The sequence below is a fragment of the Ciconia boyciana genome, chromosome 1, assembly GCF_034638445.1.
Source record: "Ciconia boyciana chromosome 1, ASM3463844v1, whole genome shotgun sequence".
In the NCBI taxonomy this organism is placed as follows: Eukaryota; Metazoa; Chordata; class Aves; order Ciconiiformes; family Ciconiidae; genus Ciconia; species Ciconia boyciana.
The window spans coordinates 123205466-123233333 of record NC_132934.1 but is presented as its reverse complement, the minus strand read 5'-3'; the positions used below and the strand labels follow the sequence as shown (position 1 = coordinate 123233333).

The 27868-nt window shown below is 41.1% G+C and overlaps 1 long non-coding RNA gene across 5 annotated transcripts in view; it reads right to left on the bottom strand.

The window, feature by feature from the left end:
• Nucleotides 1-27868, bottom strand: part of LOC140647547 (uncharacterized) — a 125145-nt gene that overhangs the window by 29534 nt on the left and 67743 nt on the right. For 2 of the 5 annotated variants that reach the window (XR_012040829.1, XR_012040824.1), the window contains one exon: nucleotides 12797-12989. The exons of 1 other annotated variant lie outside the window; for it this stretch is intronic. This is a non-coding gene — a long non-coding RNA (uncharacterized lncRNA). Of the gene's footprint in view, nucleotides 1-12796; nucleotides 12990-17722; nucleotides 17803-27868 lie in introns of all 5 variants that reach the window. 2 more of the 5 variants (XR_012040827.1, XR_012040836.1) reach the window with 2 other exon arrangements.

The window sequence follows — 27868 nt, the reverse complement described above, 5'->3', positions numbered from 1 at the left end:
TTAAGAACATGCGAACTTTTGTGGCCTGTTGTGAACAGCCCAAAGGTGACCATCTCCAGTTCATCCAAAGCACAAACCTTTCAACCCTTCCCTACTGCCAATATGTCCTATTTGCCTAAATTGTAGGCTAAGAAAAGAACTGTACTTCTTGGTCTGTAGACAGATATCTACTGGAAAGTCTGATAAGCCAGCTGAATCTTCATTTTGGAGAAGCTACTGAGCATGGTTCCTTAGAAGATGATCAGTTTAATCAACATTCCTTTAAATTGCCTGGGTTTAAATGTACAGACCTGAAGACTACATTATCTTCCTTGACTGCACTGTGAACTTCTCAAATGCACCTGAGTAACTTAGATTTCTCAATACTGCTCATCTTTGACAGAGAGCTAGAAAATCTAGTATTCTCATCTGGGTTTTGGTTTTGAACAAAATCAAAATCTGAGGTCAAGTTTTGCCCTCAACCTTATTCACATGCAATCAAGTCCATGCTTCTGCATGGATTCACCTTGGAGGAGCAAATGGTCTTCAGAAATCTGAACAGAACTCAGGGGGTGAAAGACTACTCACATTAAAGCCAAGAAAATATTCCAGCACAACTCTTAAGCAGTGAACTCATAATAAACATCCTGAATATAGAAAAAAGCAACCTCGAATAATTAGGGTTTCCAATTATTGGTCACTAACTAGAAATTAGCAACACTATCAAAATGGCATTTGGTTTTCCATGAAAGATTGGTATATTTGGAAAAAATATTTCCATTTAATTGGGATTAAGGCTAATGACAGGATCATGTTATTTACTACCCCAACTATTCAAAAGTGCAAAGTGTTTTTAAGTATTCATCGAATCCCTAGAGTATTAGAAATTTTAGTTCAAAGGATTGCGTATCAGAAAATTCAAAGCCAAAAGTGTTTTGCTCATAATTTTCCTGTTTATAAGCATCAGGCAATACAAATGAAGAAACTTAATCCTATGCAATCCGTATGACCAATTATATAACCCAAGCTGGCATAGATATGCAAACAAATGAAGAACAGAAAGAAAAAGCTAATAATTTGAACCAAATGTAATTAATTATTGAATAATTAACCCTGATACCAACAATACCAATACCAAGAGACTCTTCTGCTCTCTTTGTAATAGATTGTAAATTCTAGGTTTTGATTAGTGATGGGTCTGTCCCACATAATTTGGAGTGTTGTCAAGGTTGGCATGTTTGGCTTCAGAGTTTTATGATATGAAAACAAGAAACCTTTGCAAAATTCACAATCTGATCCAATCTTGAGTTCAGATCACATCTTCCAGTAGCTGTATGTGTTCAGACCTACAGATCAAGTTTTCAGCTGTGATTTATATGCAATTAGAAAATAAGTAAGTGAAAAAATGCTCTGTAAACTAGCTGCATGAGGTTTCCCAACACAGTTTGCAGGCTTTTAAGGGCAAATCCACTTCATCGATATAGCAAATCTTCTCAAAACCATTTTCAAAGGATAAGAAAAAAGAGAGTGTTGCTGTGTCATGGGCAGGATGTTGAACAAAGATGTTTTAGTGGTGATAGTGGTATACATCTCTCACCATATCTATTTAGTAGTTATGCTTAGGTAGCAATAAAAATGAAGGATGGATGATTATTGATTGTGGGACGAAGCCCAGACTGGTGTCTGAATGGTTAGTAATCTGAACTATGTAGACTGCTGGACGCTCATCTGTGGTACAGAGTACAAGCTAAGAGTTTAATGGAAGGAGTTATTATAAATAACATCTCTTCTGCTTTATCTCAGTCTGAATAAGTGCAGCCACCACAGTAAACCAGTATTATATCCCAACTGAAAATGCTGCTAAGATTACACCTAGGTAAATATTGTGAGTTACCTGAGGTACCTTTTAAAGAATTCTTAGTTCATGCAGTTCCAGCTTATTTGGCATTGACAATAAAATTTGACACAAAGAAATGTTATCATTCATTCTCGTATCTCATTTTAATCAAAAATAATTGTCATTGAATCTGCATTCCATTCTTTCCCAAATGCTCTTTGTATCGCTTTCCACTGCATCAGGAAGATTTTACTTTTGCTGCCATCAGATTCAAAGATACTTACTACACACTTTTGAGAAGTACCTTGCTTAGTTTTGCTATATCATCTACTACACAAATGAGTTCCAAGGTATTTCTTCTTTACTTAATTAAAATGTGTATGTATCACTAGCAAAGGATTTCTTAGGTCTATGAGCAAATTCTAATTGAGGCATCTCTACACTTCTGCAGTTCCACTAACACCATGAGAAATACATGAAGGAAAAATAGATACTTCTCCAGGTATGTAGAAACCTAACTGTGTCTCTTGAATAATATCTGGGGGTTTTTAACGCAGTTTAAACTGTTTATTGGTCAGAGTGTAGCCCACAGAAAATTATTATGAATTTTAGAAAAAAAGTCATGATGTCATTTCTGCACCCTGAAATGTCTGGGAAAACCTCTCTTCATGTCTCCCTTTTTTACCTGAGCATTGAGTATATAGAGGAGTTTTCAAAGGCTCAACAAAGGACTTGTTTATTAATAATACAGACTTCTTAGGCTTATGGAGAAAGTTACAGGCATTTAGTTAACTGCAGCATTATGAATAAGCACTCAGAAGATGAAAGCTAAATGCAGTCTTCATATAATAGTGCTACCGGCTTAAGACTGGACGTTCATCCAAGGCATTTTACTTGCCAAGGGCCAAAATCATGTCTAAAGACACACTTCAATCTCATCCAACAGCAACACACAAATAAATAATGTGTCTCTGAGTCATATAAAGTGAAGCTGAATACGATAACTGGCTGCATGTTCCTTCCCCCACTCATGCTTTAATTGTTCAATCAATAGTAAAATGTTTAAATCAATAATTTTGAAGTTGTGAGCTCGAAGCCGACACCAGCAGGGGAGGCTCTGCAGGCTGTGCAGTGCCAGAGCTGCATTTTCGCCACAGTTGCATCTTGCCTTGAGTGCCTCAATCTATAGATCAGCACATCTAAGAGAAAATCCACAGGATTTTCCCATGAAACTATATCCTTTTCTTACTCCTTTTCAGTCTTGACTTTAATTCCTTTACAGGGCACGCACTTGCTCAAGGAAAAAAACTCCAAACCTCACAAAGGTACTTCAATCTAGAAATCATTCAGACAGGGCTCTCAGGGCTTTTCCAGCACAGTGCTCTTGCCTTCCCCTACGCTAAAACTGTTTCCAAACATGAAACATTGAAATGGCTTGTAAATAAAAGCCGTTGCGAGGGAGAGAAGCAGAGTCTGTATAAACTGAGTTAGGTGAGGATGGGGTGAAGCAAAGGGCCAAGAGGTCAGTCCCTGCCTGAGCAGCATCACCCGGCTGGCTGCAGATGCAGCCCGTGCTCTGCGGTCCATGCGAGGGGAGAGGCTGCAGCCCCCACGCAGCCTTCGCACCAGCCCTGATCGGAGCAAGCAGCTCTTTTGTCGAGTGTGATGTGAGTCAGACTGCTGCTGAAGGAAATCATTTTGTTTACTGCAATGGGAAGGGAATTGCTCGAGCAATTAAAATAATTTCTTGTTTCATAATACAAGCCATACCAAGAATAGCTGTTAGCTGCATTTCAGTCTCAGGTACTTAAAAACAAACAAACAATCAATCAGAAAAAGGAGGTTCTAATTTCACAAAGGATTGTTAGTAAAAAGCAATCTTTATTTAATGCCCTCAAATCTTAGATGTTGCTGTGCCTGGCAGGCACCCCAGTCCATTCTGGTTACTGAGGAGTGGTCCCTTCCCGGCTAGCTGGAAGCAGTGGTGGACCAGGATATCTACAGGGGTTGCTGTCCTATACCACCTACCTGAGGTTTTACCAGTTGCTGAAGGCTGTGAAGCCACAGGGTGTGCATGTATACGTGGGAGATAAGAGGAGAGCTGAAAATGAACCTGGCACCCACTTCTCCTTACCAAGGCAGTTGTTGGCAGGGTGGTCTCAGACCTCTGGTGGGACGCATGGAGGAAGACATGCTGCAGGTGCCCAGGGCTGGCCTGACTCCAGTAAGGTGCATCCATTTCATGGTTTGTCCACGGGTTTCACCAGTAAACACAAGATTTGTAATAATGATGTCTCAGTTAAGGCCTGACTGGCCCAGGAAGGGGAATTTGGTTTGTTTTGTTTCAGTTTTCTGAATTTTCTAACCGTGTGTCTGCATGGCAGACCCAAAGTCCAAACACATTCCACCTGCTGATAATACCTGTCAAGTCCAGAAATAATACTGAGATACTGATATGATACATCATAGTTAATATTTCTCAAGACCCAAATGTTTACAGGGAACTTTCCAAGCAATTCATCAGGAAGGAAAAATAATCTCTCTCTTTCTCATACACACGCACAAATATACAGTTCCATGGAGTAATTCTGAAGAACCACATTAAATAATGTATGAGCTGCTCATGGACATTTTGCAACAGGAAAAAGTTAAATCCACAGTGTTACATATTTCACTGTGAGTTGTTTGTTCAGTCCTATTGTTTGCTAGCTGTTTAGAGAAGTAAAGTAATCTCCCCAAGGACTCTTTGATGCGTCTGGGGTTAAATAAGGAGAAATACGATATCCTTTGGGATGGAGGGGCATAGCATGAAGATACCTTCATCCTTGCAGATTACTAAACTGAACAGATCTCTTTCACCTGCAATTCCAAGTAAACATACAGGTAGCTTTTGTTGTGATTGTTTTAAAGTGAGAGATAACGGTTGCCAGAAGTGCTGATAATTACCATTTATCAGTTCCAGAGGATTGTGATGGATTCTCCATCACTGCAAATATTTATATCACAATTGGATACTTTTTTTTCCAAAAGACTCATTATAATTCAAACACGAATCAATTCAAAGAAGTCTTGAGACCTGTGTTACTGCAGGAAACCTAAACAGATGATCATAATGTACTTTTGCAATGACTATTTGTATCATCGAGGTTTCATGGGGCAAGACTACCCTACCGTGGACACAATGTCAGAAGCAAAAGTTGGTCTGTGCCTGAAGGGTTTTTCAGTGTAAGACTGAGATAAGAAACAACAGAGGAATAGAGGAAAATAGGGCAAACTGAACTACACAACAATGCCAAGGCATAATTCTGAATCTGTAAATGCATTTAAGACATTGTGATTCTCTGAAGGCTCAGCAAGTTTCAAGTATTCTATGAATACAATATATCAATATCAACTTCCTAATGTGTTCTTTCTGGAAAAAAAAAAATAGTTAACTGAGGGCAAAACTATTAAATGGTAATTTTCCAATTAATACATCCAGGAAGGTAAATCCAGTAAATCCTTTGAAGGCTTTCTTTCAGTTTAGACCAGCTCTATCAACCAAACATTTCAGACATCAGCAGAAGATAAAGAACTGCTGTTTTCTTTTGAACCAATGCAGCTTGGCACCAGAATTGTGTTAGATCTCACAGTCTAGGTAGGGCCAGGTCTGGACAACACTTGCAACAAATATGCATGGCCTTCAGAAAATAGCGTACGTAAATGTCAGTGATGGCATTGCACTGGCTAGAGCAGGGAGAGGCCCTACAAGATATAATACCGAAGACCTGTCTCTGTGGTCTTCTTAAGGAATCCATATCATTCTTAATCTCTTTCCAAGGAGACTTTAGCCATGGTGGAGAATTGCTAATGACTAGCATACCTGCATTTCTTTTACCCTGTCAGGTTAATTATAACAAATCCCACAAATACAATGTTCCTATGGATCTGCAGTTTATATCTATCCTAAAGAAGATGAAATTAAATTAGATGTTAGCTTATGTTCTCAGATGTAAATTATGTAGCAAGATTTCAATTTAACTACCAAAATATTAGATATAACGGAATTTTAGAAAAAGAAAATAGTTTAAATGAAACATATCCTCCAGTATTATTTTTTATTTATAAATCATTATGCAACTATGAATCCCTGAAACTAGTTTTAATTGATAAATATTGCATAAGATCTGTATTAAATCTATTTTCTAGAGATGATCTGCATTTTAAAATGACTATAACTCTATAATGCAGGCTTATTTATTATAAATAAATAAGCAGGCATATATCTTCAGGAATTAAATATCATTAATGGTAACGGAAAAGACACAGCTTATGAAATGTATTTGGAAACCTCTTTTCCATATGTTAAAAACATCAGACAGAAGAAAGGTGGTGATGCTACCCAGCCTAGAACCTTGCAGCCTGAATTCCCAGCATTTTAGGAAGAAGGTTAATAGCATTATTGTCTTTAGATAGTTTTTATTGTCTTTAGCTAGAGACCAGCAGGAGTGGTGTTGCACCTGTTACCCTGCAACTGAGGCAAATCCAGGAATTATGCAGAGTTTCCCCAGACCTAGCATCCAGCTCCCCACCTGTTAAAAGACAACTGGAGTTTGTTGCTGCAGCTCTGAGTCTGGCACGTGCATCTCTAACGTGCAAGAACCTGGATTTCCTCAGCTCTGGGTGCAGTCTGAGGTTTACCTGTCTGACAGTGTGGATGTGTATAGGGAGAAGTCAACTTGTTAAAAGACACATCCATAGCTTATGTTCCAGGCTCGTAAAATATTTGGGAATCATTTTATTCATCTCTTTATTTCCTGTTGCAGATCTGACTGTGTTTCTAAGTGCTGTTGGAACCTCATGCCCTTTTGTAGCTCTCAGAGTACAAATTCTCTTTATAATAAAAAAGGCAATTAACAAATTGCAAAAGAAGTATTCCATCATGGGAAATATAATTCTACATGTACATGATAGAAAAAAGGAACAGAAATCTGATCTTGACTGTGGTCACTTAGTTAACACTACTTCCATACATAGCATTAATTACTTGCTTTATATAGTTGCTGGATTGGTGCCTACAACCAAAGGAAAGATTTAAATTGGAAGGAGAGGTGGGATGAAAGAATAATAGAGAGAAAAAGTAACACTATGTATTCTTTCCTCAAACATTTGTTGCTTTCCTTCATTTCTTCTTCCCTTTTTCTTTCCCTCTTTCTGTATTTAGGTTTTCCTCCCTATAGTCACCAATCTAATCCACTATTTTAGTAACTCCTGTCTTTAAAGTATGGAATGTTCTTTCTACTTACACCCACCAACTGCAACAAGAGGAAAAAAAAAGGTTTCTTTTGCCTCAAAAGGCAGCATAGCTGTGAAATAATGACTGCGTAAAAGTGAAACCCTCTCACTGAACAAAACTGCTGCTTTTTGCGTGAAGGGATATTTGATTTTGTTTTTTGGAGAGCGGCATACTGCTTCACTTGGTATTTGCAGGGGAGAGCTAGCGCAGCTGAAGGAGTAAGCTCAGACCTCTGCTCCGTCTTGTGACTCATTAACAGGGCCACCCGCCCGGCTTCACGGGGCCACGTTCGCTGCCGACCCAATGAAGGGTATTGACGGTGCCACCATCACATGGGGTAGCTGAGGGCGTAGCATGACCCAGAGAAGATGCTGGAGTGGGCACGGCTCCTGCTGGCAGGGGGTGAGGAGGGACCCAGGGGAGGGGGGGCACTGAGAAACCTCCAAGTCACATCGCATGACACGAGACGGCGTGATCTCACCAGGCATGTGATCCCTTTCCTCTAAGGGGAGAGGGAGGTAGGCCATGGACCTCAACACCAGTCTTCAAGCCCTGCTCTGATTTAATCTGCATTTACTGCTTGTGATGACGGACAGGATGCAAAAATCTCAGCTTCCCTTGGAGACCATGATAAAACTGAAAGGTCTGGCAGCCAGTCACGCTGCATTTTAACTGGTAAACCAAACCTCTTTATATAGAAACCATTGAAGTCATAAACATGAAACTCCGCAGTACTGTTTTTACAGTCACCTTTCAGAGGGAGCAACAATCTAAAGTTAAAGTTTTTTGTGAGGGGGCATTTTATGAGTCCTGGACTTCACTCTGTTTAGTTTATCCCCACAAAGGTAAGAAGTGATCTGAACATGGTCTGTAAATACCTTTGATAGAAGAGGGCTTTTTAAACTAATGGAAAAGGGTAGAGCAAGATCCAACATCTGGCAACTACGCTAACTACATTCGGGAGCAAAGGCATGCATTCCTGACAGTCAGGATCTTCAACCAAATTACTTGCTCAAGGGTACGCTGGATTCTTTCTTAGGTGAAGCCTTGAAATTGAACCTGTGTACCCTACTAACAGAAGTTAGAGGCTCAGCGAAGAAACCAGTTGATAAAAATCTATGGCTTTTGTCAGACGAGATGATCAAAAATAGTCCTTTCTGGCATTATAACTATATGCCGAGCATTCAATTCCAGTGGCATAAAGGGAGGAGTATTTAATTTGGAAATTCTTCAATGAACTGTCTCTTTTTTACTCTCTCTCTCTCAAAACATGCCTGTTCAGGAAGAAACGTGATATGGCCACAGTGTTCATACAAAGGTTTAGCGTTCACTAGGTGCAAATTCCTATTCTTCTGTTCTCCAGAACAGTTAGACACCATTGAGACTCCACACTTTTACCAGAATATTCAAGTCAGAGCAAAAAAAAATTAGAAAGACTAATTAGACAAGATTTTTGAAAACATCTGGTGTTGGGTAAAAATTGCTCAGGTCAATAGTGAAGTGTTCATTTTACCTGTCCCCTCACAAGTAAACTCGCTGACTTTTGAGGTCATGTGCAAATACCTGTGGTCTGAACCTCAGACTCTCCTAAATGACTTCCACAATTCATGTGGAAATGTCATTCCTGAGATTTTTCAAAGTCCTGAGAGCACTCTGAAAAGTCCTGGATTTAAAACTGGTTTCATAGCCTGCCATTAGAAATAACCACATTTTCTTAATGTCAGAGATGCAGTGCCGAATATAGCTTAATTTTTCTCCAGGTTGCTATGACTGCTTGCACCTCCATAACCAACAACACACTACCTTTTTCAATACTTTAGGTTTGTGTACTGGATTCTTTATACAGTAGCCTCCCGTGCTGTAGAAGAGTCCAATACTATCAATCTCTCACATACAAGTTATACGGGTGCTGAGGTAAATGGTTTACGCTAGAATTAATCATCTATAAAGATATCTAGGCTGTATTATATAGATTACAGCAACCAACGGATATTCCTACATTGTTACGACAGATTAATTCAGAAAACAGATGAAATAAAGTTTTAGTCAGGATAACAAGAAGGTCCTGTAAGTCTGCCCAGAAATTATCTCACAACACGGAGATCTGTGGGTTGACAACCTGAAAAGCATGGCATGTAAACAAAATCTGCCTTGTCTTGCTCTTCTCCATCAGCCTTTTGCCATTTTAGGACCTGACCTCTCTGGGAATGGATAAAAATTGCAGTGACACTGCTACCGACAGGAGGACGTTGGGCAAGTGCCTGCAGTCTGTCACGTTACAGGCTGTAGTCCTCCACATGGCAAGGAATTACACAGCAGTCATTTTCACTTTTGCAAGCTGCTCTTCCTGCAGATGTACCTGGTGTTGGGGAGGAGAGACATCCACATGCACAAAAAGGCTTCCATCGGCTTTCTTCCAAAGAGCGCTCATTCAGCGAGCAGCCCATTGTACCCCACCTGGGTGCAATGTTTCAGGCAGCCCAAGCCCATAGTTTATTCCACTTTGGACTGCAAATTATGAAAACCACAGTCAGCATTCCTAGCAGCAGCTCAGCACTAAGGCTCACATTCATCGTCCTGCAGGATGGAGTGCTAATTATTCATATGGAATAATAGCTTTCATATGAAGTAATACATTGACTCTCCTCCAAAATCTAGCTTGGAATTTAAAAGATTATGAACAGTGCCAAGAAAACTACTCCAGGGCAAAACAACCCTGAATCTTCAAGTTTAGACAAGAGCCTTACTATAAACAAACAAAAGTGTGATATTGTTTAAATTGGTCTTTGAAATTGTCAGTGGGAGATCCATTTTTTCCTTCATTAAACCCTCCAAACAGGAGGAGAACTTTTACCTTCATATTGCAAAGTTAACTTCCAAATATTACCCAGGGAGCATTTCATAAAACATGTTGTGATGTATACTTTCTGTTGCACAGGTACTGAAACAATCACTGCAAGCTCTTTTCTGTAATTACCACTTAAGGATGTCCTTGAGACCAAAGAGACTTGGCCACAGGGAACTCAGAATTTCATTCCATCTTTCACTGGGTTGCCTTTGAACAAACCATTCCTTTGACCACCAAAGCCAAACTCTCACTTTACGAAGGCAAGTACTTTTCACACAGAGTGTATTCTTGCCTCATGCTCTCTGTCTTCATATCAGGGACTTAAGGAACAGTTTGTATATATCAAAAGCTCATTAAAACTCTACGTGCACAAGTGTGCCATGCAGGAAACTCCTGATGCTCACAGCTGAGATTCTCAAGCACGTGGTACTACAGCCCCCAAAACAAACTGCAGTATATATGTATTTATATATATATAAGATACAGAGGTTGCTGAATTTCCTGGTTGTGGGTAGGTAAAAATCAGAGTGAGAAAGGAAGGAACAAAACAAGTTCCATAAGACTGCCCCAGTCCTGGCCTTGCCACGTCACTTTAGCGGTGACATGCGTCCACTGCTGCACCCAGTAAGGCTGGGGCTCCACTGAGGCTGTTCAAGTCCTCTGCTCTAGAAGGGGTTGTGGGGGAGCAACTGGTTTCATGGAAAATACCAACACATTTTATACTGGCTGCTGCATTGGATTTTTGACCTGTTTTACTGGGGAGCTTCAACAGACATATTTTCCTATTAAAAAAAAAATCAAAATAGGACCCTTCAACATGATTTCACTTTGGCAGAATAACCAAAATGACACTGTTTGACAGGATATGTTCTCTCTTGACCATAAACATAAAATATATTTTCAGAATGTATTCCTTCAGAAAAAAAATGTTATTTTTGCTGTTATGTCATTTTACTTTTTGCCATATTTTTAATCTTGGCTGTTTATGAATGTTTTGCAGACCAAATGAAATTTTAAAAATAAGAATTTAAATTTAAAAAATGGACCAAAGACCATTTTTCTAAAACACTGCTTTTTAGGAAATTATGGAATGAAAAATTTGCAATTTCTGGAATTGCAATTCCAAGCCTGGAAAGCATACCTGCTTCATCTGAGAAGGACATACTGATGCTATCAGGGATCCCTGGTAAACTCAGTTGACTTTGAATGGATGACATAGTGCCATTTTCTCTAAATGCATGTGTCAAGTGACATTGTAACTGGTTTCCAGTTCAGACCTTCCTGTGATCTTCCATTTTGTACTCATGAAGTTGTGAGAAGTTCAGAGATACTCACACAATCACATTGATTTGCAATCACTACTCAGTTCCTTTGAAAATATGAACTTTCCTTTGATACTCCTGTGTCTCACTGACTCAGACTGCCTCAGCTATGGGCATCTGCAAATAACAAGCAAGTGAAATGATACTGGAGTCTAGAAAATATCACCTGCTTGTCACAGAAGGACTTTCCAAGGTGCCACCATCTCCAGCTTCAGCTGGTTTTCTGATGAAGTTGCAGCCACTTGTAAGTTCTAAGATGCTGAACTTGACAATTATGATTCATAGTTTGGCTAGATATTTGGTTGCTTTAAGATAACACATGCTTTAACTATTTTACCTTGTCCTGAGATTACTCAGAGATTTCTCCAGTATAAACAGTGACTTAAATAAGACTTTTTTAGCTTCATCTCTTACCAGAAGCAAAGGCAATATTCTCGAGCCTCGCTGGTTTCAAGTTAAGATAAAGACATGCAAATCACAAAATAATTGTCTCAATCCTGCAAAGATTTATATATTTTATTGTATGCATAGAGGCTGCCCCACTGACATCAACAAGACTGCTCATGCGTCAAGCACATGTGCATGTTTTTGTAGGATAGAGAGGCACAAGTAACTTGATTTCCAAAGATGTTCAATGCATGTAACTCTCACTGACTCCACAACATCTCTGTCTCTTAGTGTCTCTAGCCATCAGGCTACTTGTGTGGGTGCCAATCTGAAAATTTGAAAGTCTTGACCCAAAAAGTTAAGTTAGTTTTAAATTAAAGCTGGGATTTTGTATGAAAGCTACACCCCAATATACTGCTACACTGACCTGGAAAGGCAGCATTCTGCGCTGTGGAAGCAAATATTCCCCCTTGCTTCACCTCTCTTTGTTTAGTATAAATTAGAAATTGATGATGGGGAATTATCTCCCACCTCATCATAATCTTTCACGTGGGAGCTGCCTCCTGCTGTGCGCGAACTCAGAGTTCAGTAACAGCAACTGATTGCTGGCTTTTCCAAAGAAGAAGAGTAGGCATTCTCTAAATTATTCCCTTCAGTCAGATGCACTATATCACTGGAGATACAGAGCTTAACATGAAGAATTTATTACTGTCCCTCTACATTTACCAGTGATGTGATATAGTCAAAGAGACAATTATTTTCTTTCCTTGTCTCCCTTGGTTAAAAGCACTGGGAAAGGGAGTCATTTCTAGTTATGTACATCATGATTCACCTTGAATGTGAATATGATCACATACCTGTGTGTCTGTGTGCGCACACACGCACGTGTATGCATGCACATGTGGGCGTAAACTACATAACCATCAGTACAAGGATGTTTTGATTCAGGCCCTCAGATGATATAAAATGTGAGTACTTTGTTGGACTCAGTGAAACTGCAGCCCTGCAGAAAAGGTGTGGAGAGTTTTTCTGTGTCTAAAAAATTAATAGTAGTAGTAATAATAATAATCATCATCATCATCGTAATTGCCAAAAAGTCTCTTTCACCAATGGGACAAAGCTTTCCAAATAAAGGGCAGGTTACATACAGAAGCACGCAGGTCAGCTGGTGCCTCTTCCTATAAGGTGTGTTACCAGGGAAGAGGCGAGGCCTGATTCCCACAGGATGCAGAAGAATGTCAGAAGATGACCAAAACTCATCAGATTTCCCCAGCATTCAGAGCAGGTGGCTAAGCGTGACGTCAGATACCATATCAGGAGAAATATGCCATTATTGTAGCTCTGAAAAATATAAAAGGAAAAATAGGAAGCTACAGTCTGATCGTTGGAATGGAGCACTTCTATCATTACATTATTCTTTTGAAAGAATACTAACAAGTGATTTGGTTCACTGGGTTATTTTCTTCAACCATGAGTTTTTCTAAGGGAAAAAGTCTTCCTGTCCATGCTTACTCAAAAAGTACGTAACTAAAAACTTCTTGTGTCAGGGAAGTAGGACCTACATGTTGTATGTATGAAATCCCAAACTTGTCTGGCTTTCCTAGATACTCTGTTCGAAGTGAATACCGGTTTATCAGTTTTATTGCATGTTTTAAGAAGTATCATGAAACAATCCTACATCATCTCAACTTATTTGTAAAGTAGCCTATGGGAAAGTCTATTAGACTGGACATATCATTCCCAGATATCCATGTCCAAGATTCCTCTACTTCTCAGTGGCTGCAAATGCAATTTTTTTGTTTTATGGATGTCCAGCCCTTTTCAATTTTCCACAACTATTCATGTATATAGGTCACTGTAGAGCATGTATGAACTTTATTTACATATTCACCTTTTCCTGAACCCCAGAAACACTTTCTGGACCATGAAGCATTCATAGACAAAAAGATGAAAACCATGGCACTAGACGAAAGACACATAGCTTAGGAAACCTCAATAAAAAAGCGATAAAGGCAGAGAGATTTTTCGGGAATGAAAGTGGAGATTTTCCATATTCAAGTTTTGTGGTTTAAGAAAATTGTCTCCTTTATTATTACTTATGTTAGATTAGCACCTACATTCCAACTGACATTGGCAGAGTCAAAGAGACGATGAGTTTTTCCCCTTATTTAACATAGGAGTAAATACAACTACTGTCACGAGCACTTCACCAGCCAAAAACTGGACTTACCTCACCCTTATCTTATCCATTCTCACCACCAGAATCCAATTCATTAAGAAAATCCTCCCTCGGGAGAGCAACACAGATAAACGCAAAGTGACTTTTCACAGACAGGAAAAGAATCAGCACCTCTGGACTCCTCGCTTGGCTTTGGAAGACAGAAACCCATCACTTGTAGATAACTTTGGGCTTCTCCCGATGATGGTGGAAAGGGGAAGAGAAATGATAAGTTATATTTCGGCCCTCTGGCCTTGCTTGGTGAGACTCATCAGGAAAATATCTAAAACCTACAACTATGTATTTTTAAAGACCCACTGTCTCGTCATGGAGCATTTGGAGGGGGAAAGCAGTCTGTAACAGAAAGTTACTGTGTTGTATTTACACTGTTAAAGAAATACTGTGGTGTATCTTTCTTCTTCTTTCCTTCTTTCTTTTTCTCTTTCTTTCATTTTCTCCTTCCTTCCTTCCTTGCTTGTTTGTTATAGTCCTTTTTGCAAGATCACAACTGGTGGCTGTGGAAAATGACCACGAGATCACTAGCAAATTATTAGGACATCCTAAATGGAATACTCCAGGTAATCAGCTCTTGCCTTCCCCTCATCCTAAATAATTTGTATACACACAAAATCAGAAGGACTTTCAAAACACATTAACCAAAATTGTCTCCACATTTATTATTTTTCAAACTTTCCCATAGATAGGCATTTTTAGACGTTCCCTTTAAAACACAGCAGTGCTTGTAGACTGAAAAATACTGTTTTGTAGGAAAGTTCGGAATGAAAAATTTTCAATTTCTGAATTTTCTGTGGAATTGCAATTCCAAGTTTGGACAAGCATACCTGCTTCATCTGGGAAGGATATACTGATGCTATCAGGGATCCCTGGTAAACTGAGTTTACTTTGAACTGATGACATAGTAATGAAGGTTTTAAATTCCTGAGCCATCCAACTGTCTATTAACAGCTCTTTAAACTTACTACATACACACTGATACTGATCTGCTTATTACTGCAGAAATTCTAAACATAAACATTATTATGAAATCTTGTTTTAGCCACCAAGAAGGGTGAGAGATTGAAACACTAGACAGCTTTTCTTTGTCTTGTATTCCATGTGTGAGATTGGAGTTAGACATAACAGCCCTGTATCCTGCTCTGGGAGAAAAATAAGCCCTTATAGGACAAAATGACCAGCAATTATTCAAACAATTTAGACTGAAAGGGCTTAGGAAAAGGTAGCTGAGAAAGAAGGAGGGAGAAACATCACAGCTGAGGAAAATAAAGTACAGAAAAGTGTGGTAAGGACACAGATGTCTGCTTTTGTCAAGAAATGGTTACTTTCTTAGAAGGTTAATTAACAGGATAATGTTTTTATAACACATATTGGCACTATCAGCCAGAAAAGGGTTGCCAAAATGGACAACCCCTTCATAGTATAGGAAAGAAGACAAACCCGTCTGACTATAAGCAATTTTGTACCATTAGGTGTTCCTGTCAGGCTCTTTTTCCTACTTCGTCTGAAGCAAAGAATAATTACACTGCCTATGTGGAATACATGCCCACTTTTCCCTGGTTTGTTTAGATCACTAAATGTGACTGCCTTCCCTCTTTCGGTTTTTGTTTTTGAACTGATTGTGCTCTGCAGCCTGATTTCCACTTGAGTCCACTCAGGAATAGGATGCTGAAACACGATTGTTTCCACTACTGGAGGCTGCCGTTTTTTAATGCCACACACTGCCTTAATGAGCTTCACCCTGAGCGCACGACTCAGCTGGCAGTGAAAAACAGGAAGCATTTTGGCACACATTTTCCCTTTGTGGGGTGAGAGAGGAAGCAGACGCGAGCCCTGGCTCAACAGTGACACAATTAAAATGGAAACAGAGAGCTGCCTTGCCCTTGGTGCGGTGTGAGATCAAACCTGGGTCACCCCTGTAGGGCTGCCTCGCTGCCGAGACCCCTGGTTTGGATTGGAGGCGTATGAGAAATGTTCATGTTAAAACTCAACATGTACGTGGTCTCCAGGGGTCTGAACCAGCAAAGTCAAGGGAAGTCTGTCTGTCAATTTCCACAAAGTCTGGATTGAGCCCTACCTCTTGCCTTCTGGTCAGCAAGGATCCTTCCAACTAAGTGGGTAGAAAAATTTGTCAGGTGAAGATGGCTGCTGTATTTGGTGCTACAAGAGTCTTTAAATACCTATAGCATTAAAAAAATAGGCCATCTGTATTCACACTGAGCCACCTGTACCATGTAATTTACAAGTGCAGATATTCTGGACTTAAAAAAGCAAGGTATCTTTTGGTGGTAACTCCTGTAAGTGGGCCCATTTCAGCTGTTGGCAAACACAGGATATAATTCTCCCAGCTGTCTAGGTACTTTCCAAGTCCTCTTCATAGTTGTGTCTGAAAGACCCAATTGCTAATTCATCTTCATCATACCCCTCTGATAGGCAATCAGGCTAAGCTGTACCTAGTGATGACTTGGGACATAAAACTGAATGCATCCATGGGGGGGCGGTATCTATGAGAAGAGGGGCTGACTGTCTTCTTGACCAAATTAATCATTTGGGAAAATATCCAGGAAAATGCTATTTAAGTGGACCGCTGGACTCAAAAAGTTCCTTTCCAAGGTTGTATTCCACTAGAGACCACCATAAAGAAGAAGAGATATGTCCCACTGGGTTGCATATTGCCTTCTCTGACTGTCCTGATCTACACATGGTCACACACAGCCTGTTGGAAAACCATGCCACTTTCTCCAAATGAGACCACTCAGGTATGTGTACATGTACAAAGGCCTCTCCAGCACTGCCTGAGTACATGGGTGAAAGAACAAGCTTCCTCTGTGATCTACTCTATTAACTGATCATGAAATATCACCCTCCTCTATCACAGATATCATACACTTTGGTCTGCTTGCCTCTCCAAAGAAGGAAAAGTTGGTGCTCAGTGTCAGGAACTGCTGTGCACCAGAAATGGAAGCTTTTGCATATGACTGCTTCTGCCCGTGCTGCTCCCAGTTGCCTGCTGCAGGCAGCCTAAGAACGGGTGCCTTTTCTTCTTAGCTTACGACAGGCTAACGCTTTCCCCTCTGTAGCTACTAAGTGCCTAGATGGCTGATGAGAATTTTTGGATGTTAGATTTCTTTCTTCATTTGGGATATTTTGTAATAGTAGCAAGCATTGGGGCGGGGGACACACACTAACCTTTCTTTCTTTCTTTCTTTGGTAAATAATATTAAAAGCAACTTGGAAGCTATGCAGTTGTAAGAACAAAATATGACCCCATTCTACACCTTGGGATAATTTTTTTTAATGCAAAGTGAGCAAAGGTGCATGAGAGAGCATTTTAGCATGACAGCATTAATCTGTGTTTCATTATGTCTGTCAGAACAGGATTCATGAGGATAAAATCTGTGCTGAGCAGGAGCATTCTCCTGAAACCTCAAACATGACATTTCTGAAAGACGGTAAAGTGAAATTTTTATCATCTTCATTAAAAACCAAATCCTACAGGCTTTACCAGTGGCCAAACCAAATTTCTGAGCTAGTGCTACAGGGACACTTTAGAAAGACAGCAAAATGCAAACTGATATAGGTGTTAAGCACAGTCAAGGTGTCATCTCTTTCTAACAAAGGGATACGCTTTCTGTCATAACGTCATGGACAGTGCCTGTCTAAGGCAGCATCATTCCAACAGCCAATTATTCCCACTTAGTGAGCAGAAACTGCATAATGAAATATGATGACGTTTCCTGAGACACAGAGAAAGAAGTAACTCAGAAAGCCCCACTGGGTAATGCTCATCAGCTTCTGCACATTGTTCAGATGAACTGCTAAATCTTACAGAAAACTTCACCTCTCTCACCACAGTGGTCAGCCTTCATCTGCTCTGCAAGCAAGGACTGAACGTCCATCAAGAACTGTTTGGTGCTTTCTCTGTAAATAAAAGAAGAAAGCATTTTTACAGTAAAGACCTTTGTCATGTGTAGATCTCCAAGTAATTTACAAGGAAGTCAATATCTCCATCTTGCAGATGGGACAGCAGAAGACCAACGATGAACTGATTGACCCATGGTCACCCAGCAGCAAAGCCTGGAGAGCCCTGAAGTCCAGATCCCTAACAGAGGGCTCCATTCACAAACCCAGATGCAGAAAGAACATTTCAGGGAACAAATTCCAGCTCTGCTTTCCATATCATAACAACTGTCTCCTTAAAAAGAAAAGTACTGATCGATATGAAATAAGACAGGTGGATGAATGGTGGAAAGATGACATTTGATCACCTTAAATGGAAAATACAAGCTATGTAGATAGTCTGCTCATATGTCATTCGCAGGTATGAGTCTATACAAGCCAGTTTTGCAAGAGTTTGTAGATCTTTTTTATGATTGTATTTCAGCTTCAAATCTTATTGGCTTCTGCCCACAGACTTGTCATCTCTGGAAACCCCAGCTTATGCTAAGTGTAGGCCCTTTGAGGTCTCTGAAAACACATGGAATACAAAAAAGGCGGAAAAGAACTGGGAAGGGAGAGGAAGCAGAAGACAAAGCAGGGAAAGCAAAGAAAGAAAAATAAATTTGAGAGAAATGAAACAGGAGAATGAAGAAGATTGAGAGAAGGGAAGAGTCACGAGAAGAAAAATAGGAGGTGAGATAGGGAAATTTGGTTTTAATTATGTTTATTGTAGTTCTTCATGCACAAAATTACAAAGTGAAAACAACATAAACAGCTCTGCTGCAGGCATGCTAGGAAACAATCCATAAAGCAAGAAAACGTTATACAGGAGCTTGTAGTGACTTACTGCATTATTCACTACGTAATAATTGCCCACAAGAAATTAATGAGTCTTTTTTCAATTAGCTTGGCAGATACCTGGAAAGACTTATAGGCTTCTTTGCTATAGATTCTTTGCCTAAATAACAGATAAAAGACAACCAAGACCTTTAGAAGCTGGCTGTAAAAATAAAAAGTTAGATGTGATCTGTGCAAGAGAGGCACCCCTGCCCCAGAGCAGGACCCATCGTAGCAGGGAGGATATATTAATATAGCAGGAGGCAATCCCTGCTCAGAGAACTTGCAGAAAACAGCGGAAAGAAGAAACAAGCTGTGCTGAAAAACATGAGAAGAAAAGATTTTAAAAGTTCAAATCCTGAACCCCAACAAATTCACAAATGCACCTATAAAGCTGGCCCAGCTTTTTGCTACTCAGATAGTACATGGGACAAGCTTAACAGGAACAGTCAAGTAATTTAGGTATGACAAGTTTTGACAGGGTAAAGTCATGCTGCCCAGAGGACTGCGTTCCCCTCCCCACTGATTAAGGCCAACAAGGACCCATATACCACAAGCTTTCCAAATCTTCCTATTTCCACTCTACATTTAGGGCTTTCCTCCATATTCCTAAACCCATGCTCACTTTATTTTCTCTCTTGAAAGAAGGAAACTTCAGAAAACCTTTTGACCTGAACGGCTGAATGGAGAATACCTCCTATCCACAGCAGATTTCTTTTTTCCCCCTAGAGTTTGGATGATGATCACAAAGATTTTTCTTTTCATTTCCTTATTACCTGTTTCTACCTTTGAACTTTTCTAATTTAGAAATCCATGATTCTTCATCATCTTCATCTCAGATCTCTAGCTGCTGGATCTTCCCTGATAGCAGCTAACAAGGCTGGGATCATTAACCAAACAATCAAGGAGAAAATCTAGGTACATGTTAATAGGAGGATATTCTTTCTCCTTATAGCACTGACAATGTATCTTAAAGTTTCCTGTCAAAATGTCCTTGAAATCTGCTGAGTGTTATCCTTGCCAAACACATTGTCACAAAACTTCTGCTTGTTTCTAACAAAAGCCTCTGAACTGGTTGGTACAATTTCTGGCTAAAAAAAAAAAATTAAAAAATCAGCAAACTATCAACACCCAGCAACAATGTAAAATTATAACGAAGCGTCTCCACTCCCAAAGGATATGTGTGCGTACAGGTCTATCTGTGTGTGTCCATGTCCTGCGCAGCGTGACTTGGCACCTGAGCTCTCAGCAGCTGGCACACCTGCAACGTCAGGAGTGCAGTGCATGTCACAGGAGGAGCTTTACGAGTCATCACACCGATAGCGATTAATTGACGCAGCACGCCGGCAAAGCTTGGACCAGCCCAGGGCTGTAGGGATTGGCACACTGTGCATCTTTTATACCGCCAAGTGCCTCTGACACTCATTAAACACGCCTGCCTGACTGACCAGTCGAACACGATTGATGCACGCTAGTTTCTGGAACAGTCTGTCTTCTCATATGTCCTTACCCTGCTACACTAATACTGTATTTCTCTCTTAAAACCGCCTATCAGAGCAAAAGGGTGTCCATGGAAACCTTTCTTGCTTTACACTAGCTATGCAGTCTGTTGCTACACTTTCACATCAGATTTGTTACTGGTGCTTATTCACTTGGAATGAAACAGTAAACTTGTCTGGAGACGTCCTGAATTATTCATAGACAACATGTACAAAGATAAGTCAGGGCATGAGATGTACCTCGGTGCTGAAGCCAACATGGTATGTAAGAGTGAATGATGCTTGCGTGGCTTTGTGGGAGAGCTGCGTCTCAACCACTGTGAATGACTAGGAATTGGGTAACAATCATTAAGACCTGCAAGCCAATTTGCCTTTGACAATGGAAGTCAGGGGAAGTTTTGACACAGCAGCTGTCTTTGCCTCGCTTTGATTGTGAACACAGCGTTAAGGCCTGAAGTCACCTCCGGGTTTGCATCTAGACTTTCAAAGGAGCAGTTTTGTGGGCACATAGAGGCAAGTATATCTGATAGCACTTAGACAGCTAATTACTTCATTATGCCTATCAAGGAAGTAGTTAGATGACTAAATATCATTGACTATGGCTCTGGAGCTGCAGCCGGAAAACTCTACATAGAAGTTGGATAAATCAGTCAATTCCAGATTTGTTATCCAGTATCAGCTTTGAGCTCATTTTTGACACAGTGAAGGTATATTCACCACACAGATATTTGTGCTTACAAACAATTTCTACCTTCCTCTGAAGCCTGGTACCGAAAGAGCCAGAAGCTAGTATTTGTGAACCATTAGTGGACCTGCTTTGAAAATGACGGGTCCAGTTCTGGTTGCACATCACTCCAATATACATCAGATGACTTTGATTTCTAGTCTGAGTCTGCAGGATCAGAAATGGGCCCATTTGTAAAGCCATCACCTAATCAGGTAGTCATGCTTTTCTAAAAAAAACATGTACGTCTATTACTCTGAGAAAAATTAAGTGAATTTTTCCTTGGCGATTTCCATCGGGGAGTACGTGGACTGGATGGCACAGAAAGCTAACACCAGCCTTCATAAGCCTCCAAGAGCTTGTCCATCAGTGTCTCATCAGCACTGCAATGACAGGCACTCCATGGCCGAACAGTGGCAAGACATTACATTTTTATGGTAGCTAAAAATAGGAGATGAAGTGATTCCATACTGAAAACACTTCTGTAAGCATTGGATGAAATAGTCAGTTAAGCTCTCGCATTCGTCCTTGTCCAAAATGGGAATTTTTTTTTAAAATCACAAAATCTTCGAGAGAAGAGAAACTTGGTTCTGACCCAGCTGTAACCATTAGCAGACTTAGGGAAGCATCCTAATTTGAAGACATTAGTCACAAAAGCAAGGTCCCACGTGCCACATCTCAAGCTAATGGATTTAAAAATAAGAGAGCTACCTTCCTAAACCACCGTTGGTTGACCAATTTGACCACTGGAAAGACACTTCAGTTTATAAATGACATGTTCCTATTTAAATTAACTCAAACTTCCCTCTGTGCTATCTTTATTTTAAAATCAGATTTATACCAGTTAGCAATTTTTTCCCTGAAGCAGCTTACAGATCTATGCCATCACAGTTGGTGTCTGACTTTAAGCTGTCAGTAATGTAGTACTGCAAGATGTTTTTAACTCGAATTATATATATATCTTATATTTAAATGACTTTAGAGTTGTGTATAGAGCCTTGTTTTTAAACACTTGTTCTCTTTCTGGAGATGTGTACACGTGCAGAGTTTGTTAGGAATCCAAGAATTTTATGATTCTAATACTCCTACGGAACATGACTAAATATTCAGCAATGCTTCAAATTAAGTTAATGCCCCACCCCAGCAGATCAGCTCTTCAAACAGCCTACATTCCTTCACCTGGGAGTGGAAGGAAATCATGAAAAAAAAGTAAATAAAGGAGTGAGACGGAAAGCATTTTTGCTGTGCAATTATCCTGATTCTCAACTTGCACTCCCTGAGAAACAAGAGGGAACAGCAATGCTTGAGACGTCCCTTGGTCATGGTAGGGAAAAATTGCTTATGGATCAGTACTACCATCCATACTCACCTTGACCAGTATCTTACTCTGGCAGGCCACTGAATCCAGAGAGACATCCCAATGCCTTATGTTTTAAAAGCATAACAGATACGAATGAGATGCCCCTTACAGCACCACTTCTGCCAAGCTCTCACTGTGGGCTGTAGCAGAGGGGAGGAAGAGTTTTCAGGGCATCTTCTCTCCCATTTTGCAGTAGAGCATTCTTCTCACTCAGCTGGTTTCCCCCGGACTACTCCATAAGGTAGCACTAAGCTTGAGTTCCTGGCTCCCAAAGTAATTTTCACACATAACCTACCTATTTGGGGTGGAGGGTGGGGGGAGTATATTTGCACATGTACGCATATTTGAGAGTACACTCATCCACCTGAACTGACCGTTTCATATTTATTAGGCAAATAACACGATGACACCAGAGCTTCCTTCCAAGCTGTCCAGATGGAATAACTCAGAAATTTTGCAAGACTTTTCCTTTCTTCCCACTGTAATGATTTCTTTACCATAAACCAGACTGCTAGCAGACAAACTGGTGAATTGTGCCCCATGCTGAGCAAAGCTTTGGTGCAGGGTCCATGTTTTGCCATTTAGCTCAAGACGAAACTCACATGTTTATCAGTCATACTTGGGAGCATTACTGTTCTTCAGCAGAGATTTTTGCCTTCTGAGGAGGCAGTTTGTGTTTCATACACCCTCTGAATCACATTCTGCTTTTTAGATTTTGGTATGCAATGATGACACAGCAAATTATACCCTTGTAAATACAAAAGGGTAATATTTTTCTAGCAACGGTTCATAAGGCTGTGACCAGCTGGTCCAAAACGGTTAGCCATGGTACATTCTCAAAGGGCTGTGCAGCTCCTCAGAGTCTCCAATTCCCAGGTTTTAGGCTTGAAAAGAATGGAGCATCTTGCATGAAGGCATTCCACTCTGGATCATACAGTAGTGGGAGTTTCAGAAGAGTGTAAGTTTTCTCGACTGTAAGAAGCTCATCTTATATCTTCTGTCTTGTTCTCATGATGAGACAACATCTTTGATGACATCTGTGTACGTGTGTGGATGATACGGGGAGATAGGGCCACCCCTAAATTCTCTGCACCTCCAAAAAAGAGACAAATGTGAGGGAAACTCCATTGCACAGCATATGCTGCTACTTACTTACTTTGACTTGACATTGATGGATGCATTCAAGTATTTACAAGCTGCCTGATGAGATGACTCAGAGAAAGTTTGAAAGAAACAGCACGGCTGACACCCCTGCTTGAAGGGGGAGGAAGTGGGAGGGAAAGATTGCCTTGAGATCAGAGTTTGTGGTTTTTTAAAATGCTGCTGCTTCACAAGCCCACTCTTTGTGCTGGAGTAATTATGTGGGTGTACTAGGAAAAAAAGCTAAGCAGCTTGAGAAAGGTCTGGCTGTGGGGAAACCCAAATTTAAAAAGCTCGAAGAAGTAGAGCAGCTCAGTAGTCCTGGAGGAGTACATGCAAGCCATCTTTGCAAGAGCCTAGAGCAGTTACTGGGACAGTCCTTGGACAGTTTGGGGTGCGGGTCAGTCAGCCATGGGCAGCGACCCCACCTTTCCATCACCCTGCCTGTACAACTCCTCCCTGCTGGGGACGTCCCCCATCCTGTGGCACTGCCTGAGACAAAGATCAGCACGTTTCTCCTGTCACTCAAAGACTGCTTTAGTTGAGGGCTTCTACAACCACGTGAGGATGTGAACAGGAGTAGGGACTGGAGGGTCAAAAAGCCACCCAGACCTCTTCCTCTCTCCCCTGCAATGTGTGTGGCTGGGCCCCGGAGGTGTGCCCTGGTACTCACCAGCACCAAGCCCTCTGGCTTGGAGGCAGGCTAGACCCATGGCAAGGCACAGAGCCGCTGCCCTGGAGATCGTGTCTGTCATCACTGACTTTTTAATGAGCAGAAAGCAGAAAGAAATGTGCATCCTGTTCTATGAACTACCATTTTTGAGGTGTCGGGCAGGAAATACCTGCATCAAGCTGGGAAGGCACTCCCATAAGCCATTGCATTTAACTCTTTCCTTCCATTTTCCAGACAGCTCGTGCAGGTCACAGAGCAACAGTGTAGAAAAAAAGCCAGAGAAGCTGGCTTTCTCCACAGATCCATATGGGAGTGATGCAACTCCACCTGTCCTTATACCACCTCCCCCTGTCACAGCACAGGGAGGGGAGGTGCCCTTGCGAAGGCAGTGGTGCAAGGGAAGAGTATATTTAAAACTTGGACTTCATCCCCATCCTCAAGACAGCAATCCTCATACTGTAACCAGCATGGGAAGAACAAGTCCCCCAGGTAAATAGTTGGCACAGTTCCCCAGCATGGTGGAAGAGGAGGAAAAAGACCATTTTGGCTACAGAGTGTATGCTACCCCTTACTAAGTCCTAATGGGAATTTTGTAACGTACCTTTGTACGACAAACCAAGGACGTGAGCTATTTCTTGTATGCATTGCTGTTTTAATTCATGAGATAAGCTCCCTTCAGAGTCCATTTCAGGCAGCTCCAGAAACAATCTGGGAATGTCTAGAGCATCCTCTGTCTGCAGCTCACACCGGCGTGCCCGTGCGAGCTCCACGCCAGCTGTGGGGGCCTGGGTAGAAGTGGGAGCTTGGGCTTCCACTGCTGTGGAAGTGGGAGCTTGGCCCGGATTAACCACCCCGGGACCTACCCAGGCACTGTAGCAGAGGCATACCCTAACTTGCAAAAGGAATGTGATGTATAAGAATTATTCTCCACCCAAGGAAATATCACATGCTACTATTTATATTCTTTTATATCCTCTAGGGGATTTAATACTTCTGGATGCTTCCTGTTCCTTAAAAAAAAAAAAAAGAAAAAAAAAAAAAGAAAAAAAAGGGGAGAGATTGAGAAACTACTGGAAAGTCTTAAGATGGCTGTCTTGTTCTGAAGAAATGAGAGTATTTATCTCTCTCAAAAGTTTTTTGTAAAAATCTCTAATTGCATTACAAGATATTTTATTTCCTTGGAATTTCATTTTTCTGTCAGACTTCACTGAAAGGGATATTTTTCTTGTCAAATCTTGTGTAACTACAAAAAAAAAGACACATTTTCCTGAAACACTATGGTGGTGAATTTCATTTGGAATTAAAGACATTACAGAAATGTAGGTGTATTGTTGTTGTTGAAAATAATTTTATGTAACAGAAAGTTGATGGACTTGTAGGTCTTTTTTGGACATGAGATGTAGTTATTAGTGATTTCCTAATGCTCACAGAACTAGCCGCCCCTGCTAACGCCAATGGGAGAACTTCGGTGGACTGCAGAGGGAACTGGTTTGGGCCACTGGTACCTCAACTTAATTCCTCCTTTCTTTTAGGAATACAAAAGAGCAACGCTCTGACTGGCAGAGTGCAGTGAGGAAATTAGCTTAATTGCTAAAGCAATAACACTTAATACAAAGCATGACACATGAATAAAAACCAGGAGAAAGGAGCCTCTAGCTGCAAAAAAAAGCTATATGAGGTTTTAAAATGTTCCCTTGCGTGCATATATGCAGTGTTTTGTACAGTAACCATAAAAATGACATGGTTGTTTTATACCTTTCAAGCACAAGCAACCTGTTTTGACTTTGTAGCACTTGGTGAGTCATTAGAGAAACTGATCTTACTAAAAGCTTTGCCATTTCTCTTGTTCTTACTGAGATCACTAAAAAAAAGGCTTGGGTAAGATACGTGCTGCAAAACCAAAATACTGTACATGTTCACTGTCTCCTGATCCCTGCCATGTGCCAGCTTGGGTAGCGGGCTTGCTCTTCCTTTGCCATCAGCAGGCTAGGCACTGGCTCCAGAGTCACTCATCTGAGACAGAGCCCCACTGGACACACGGTATGCTTTCCTTCCTTTCCCCACGTGCGTGGGGAGGGGAAAGGAGGATATCTTTTTGCTCATAAATAGGCTTAGACACTGCGTGATCTGGCGTAGCTGGTGGCTGTGATGGCACCTGGCTGAGCACACTCCACCTGGCTATCCACCAGGTCCTGGCCACGGCACGCCTGGGTACGCTAAGCCTCTTGAGTCAGAGCTGCAGATCCAGGCACTGCACCCATCACAGGTCCCTGGGCTCATCCCCTGCCCGGGACCTGCCTGCTGAGCCTTCTGCCCTGCAGACCCCCTGCTCTGTGCCGTCCTGAGCCCGGGCCCCCACCCCGGCTGGTGCAGAGCTTCCCTTTGCAGCTGAGCTCTGCATGGGGAACAGCACAAATTAAAACAAGAAGACAAAGACGCCAGAAAGACTTTGCCCGGAGTCCGTGATCACACCATTGCTCTCCTTAATAATCAACCACCAGAAGTGAAAGCACTTTACAGGAAGAAAAGCAACAACTGACCTATAAATAAAGCATTGTATTCCTTCTCAATGTGTTATTTTTTTTTTCCCAAGCAATCAATTAATGTTTCTGCAACAAAGAAGTTATCAACTCATGAGTGGGAAAGGAGGGGTCTGACATGAGTGTGAGGGGGTTATGTTGCAGATGACAAGTTGCAGAAAGAAGTGGTCCCCACAGCCACCTCTCCCACAAGTTGTGGCACCTTGGATCCAAAAAATGGGAGAGGTCCCTGCACTATGGGATCATCTTATCTCTGAATCCAAACATCTGTGCATTTTATTTACTTATTTTTGAAGGCTGAATAAGCAGCTATGTGTGCAGAGAGGCAGCAGGGTATTCATTCGCTTTATTGTTCATACCTTCAATCTTACTCTGACTGGCTGTGTATGGTATTTTGCCGCTGTGTACCAGTGGACTCTTTCACGGTGTCTGAAAGCTCGTCAATAAAAATAACTGCAACAAGAAAGGAACAGCTTTCCTATCGTGCGGCACTTTCAAGTTATCTCTTGATAGCAAGTGGTCAGATGTCACCACTATAAAACCACGGTATTCTGGGATAATGTATAACTCGAACAATAAATCCAGTATTGTATTCCTAGTCTTTCACATCAGACATGCAAGACCAGTGTCACTGCTTTTCCCTTCAGTTTAACCAGGGTTGGTCTGTCTGCTTAAGCTGAATGTTCTTCTGACTCCTACTCCTTTCTAAAACTAACCCACTTCATCTGCTGCCTGAATAAAAAGCTTCGCGTTAGTCACGACATCTTCCTGCACTGTTTTACTCACAAAGTTTGACAGAAAAATACGTGTTATGAAACCAGCTTTTAATGCCTGATGGAAATAGGTCCGAATCTGCCTGGGCAGCTGTCCTTCTGTGAAACTGAAGGCAACATTAAGGGCTCCAATGCATTTTCACCCTGCTTGATGTGTTGCCAGGCTTAGGTACCCACTGATCAGACTAAAGACCATCATGCTGGGTGGACCAAAGGCCCATCAAAGCCAGTGCTTCACCTCTGACAGCGGTCAATAGTAGGTGCCTTGGGGGAGAAGAGAAGAGGACAAGTAAACTGTGGTGATTCCCTCCACAGTATTTTCCCACCTTCCCTCAATCTGCTGCTTACAGAGTTCTCAAGCCAGATGTGCTCGCAGTTTTAATAGCTTGGGAAGTGCTTTTCTTCAAGGATTTTGGTCATTTTATGAAGCAGTTCAGACTTTCCACCCCATAGCATCCTAAGTAATGAGTTAAACATATTCAGTGGTCATAAAATGCATAAA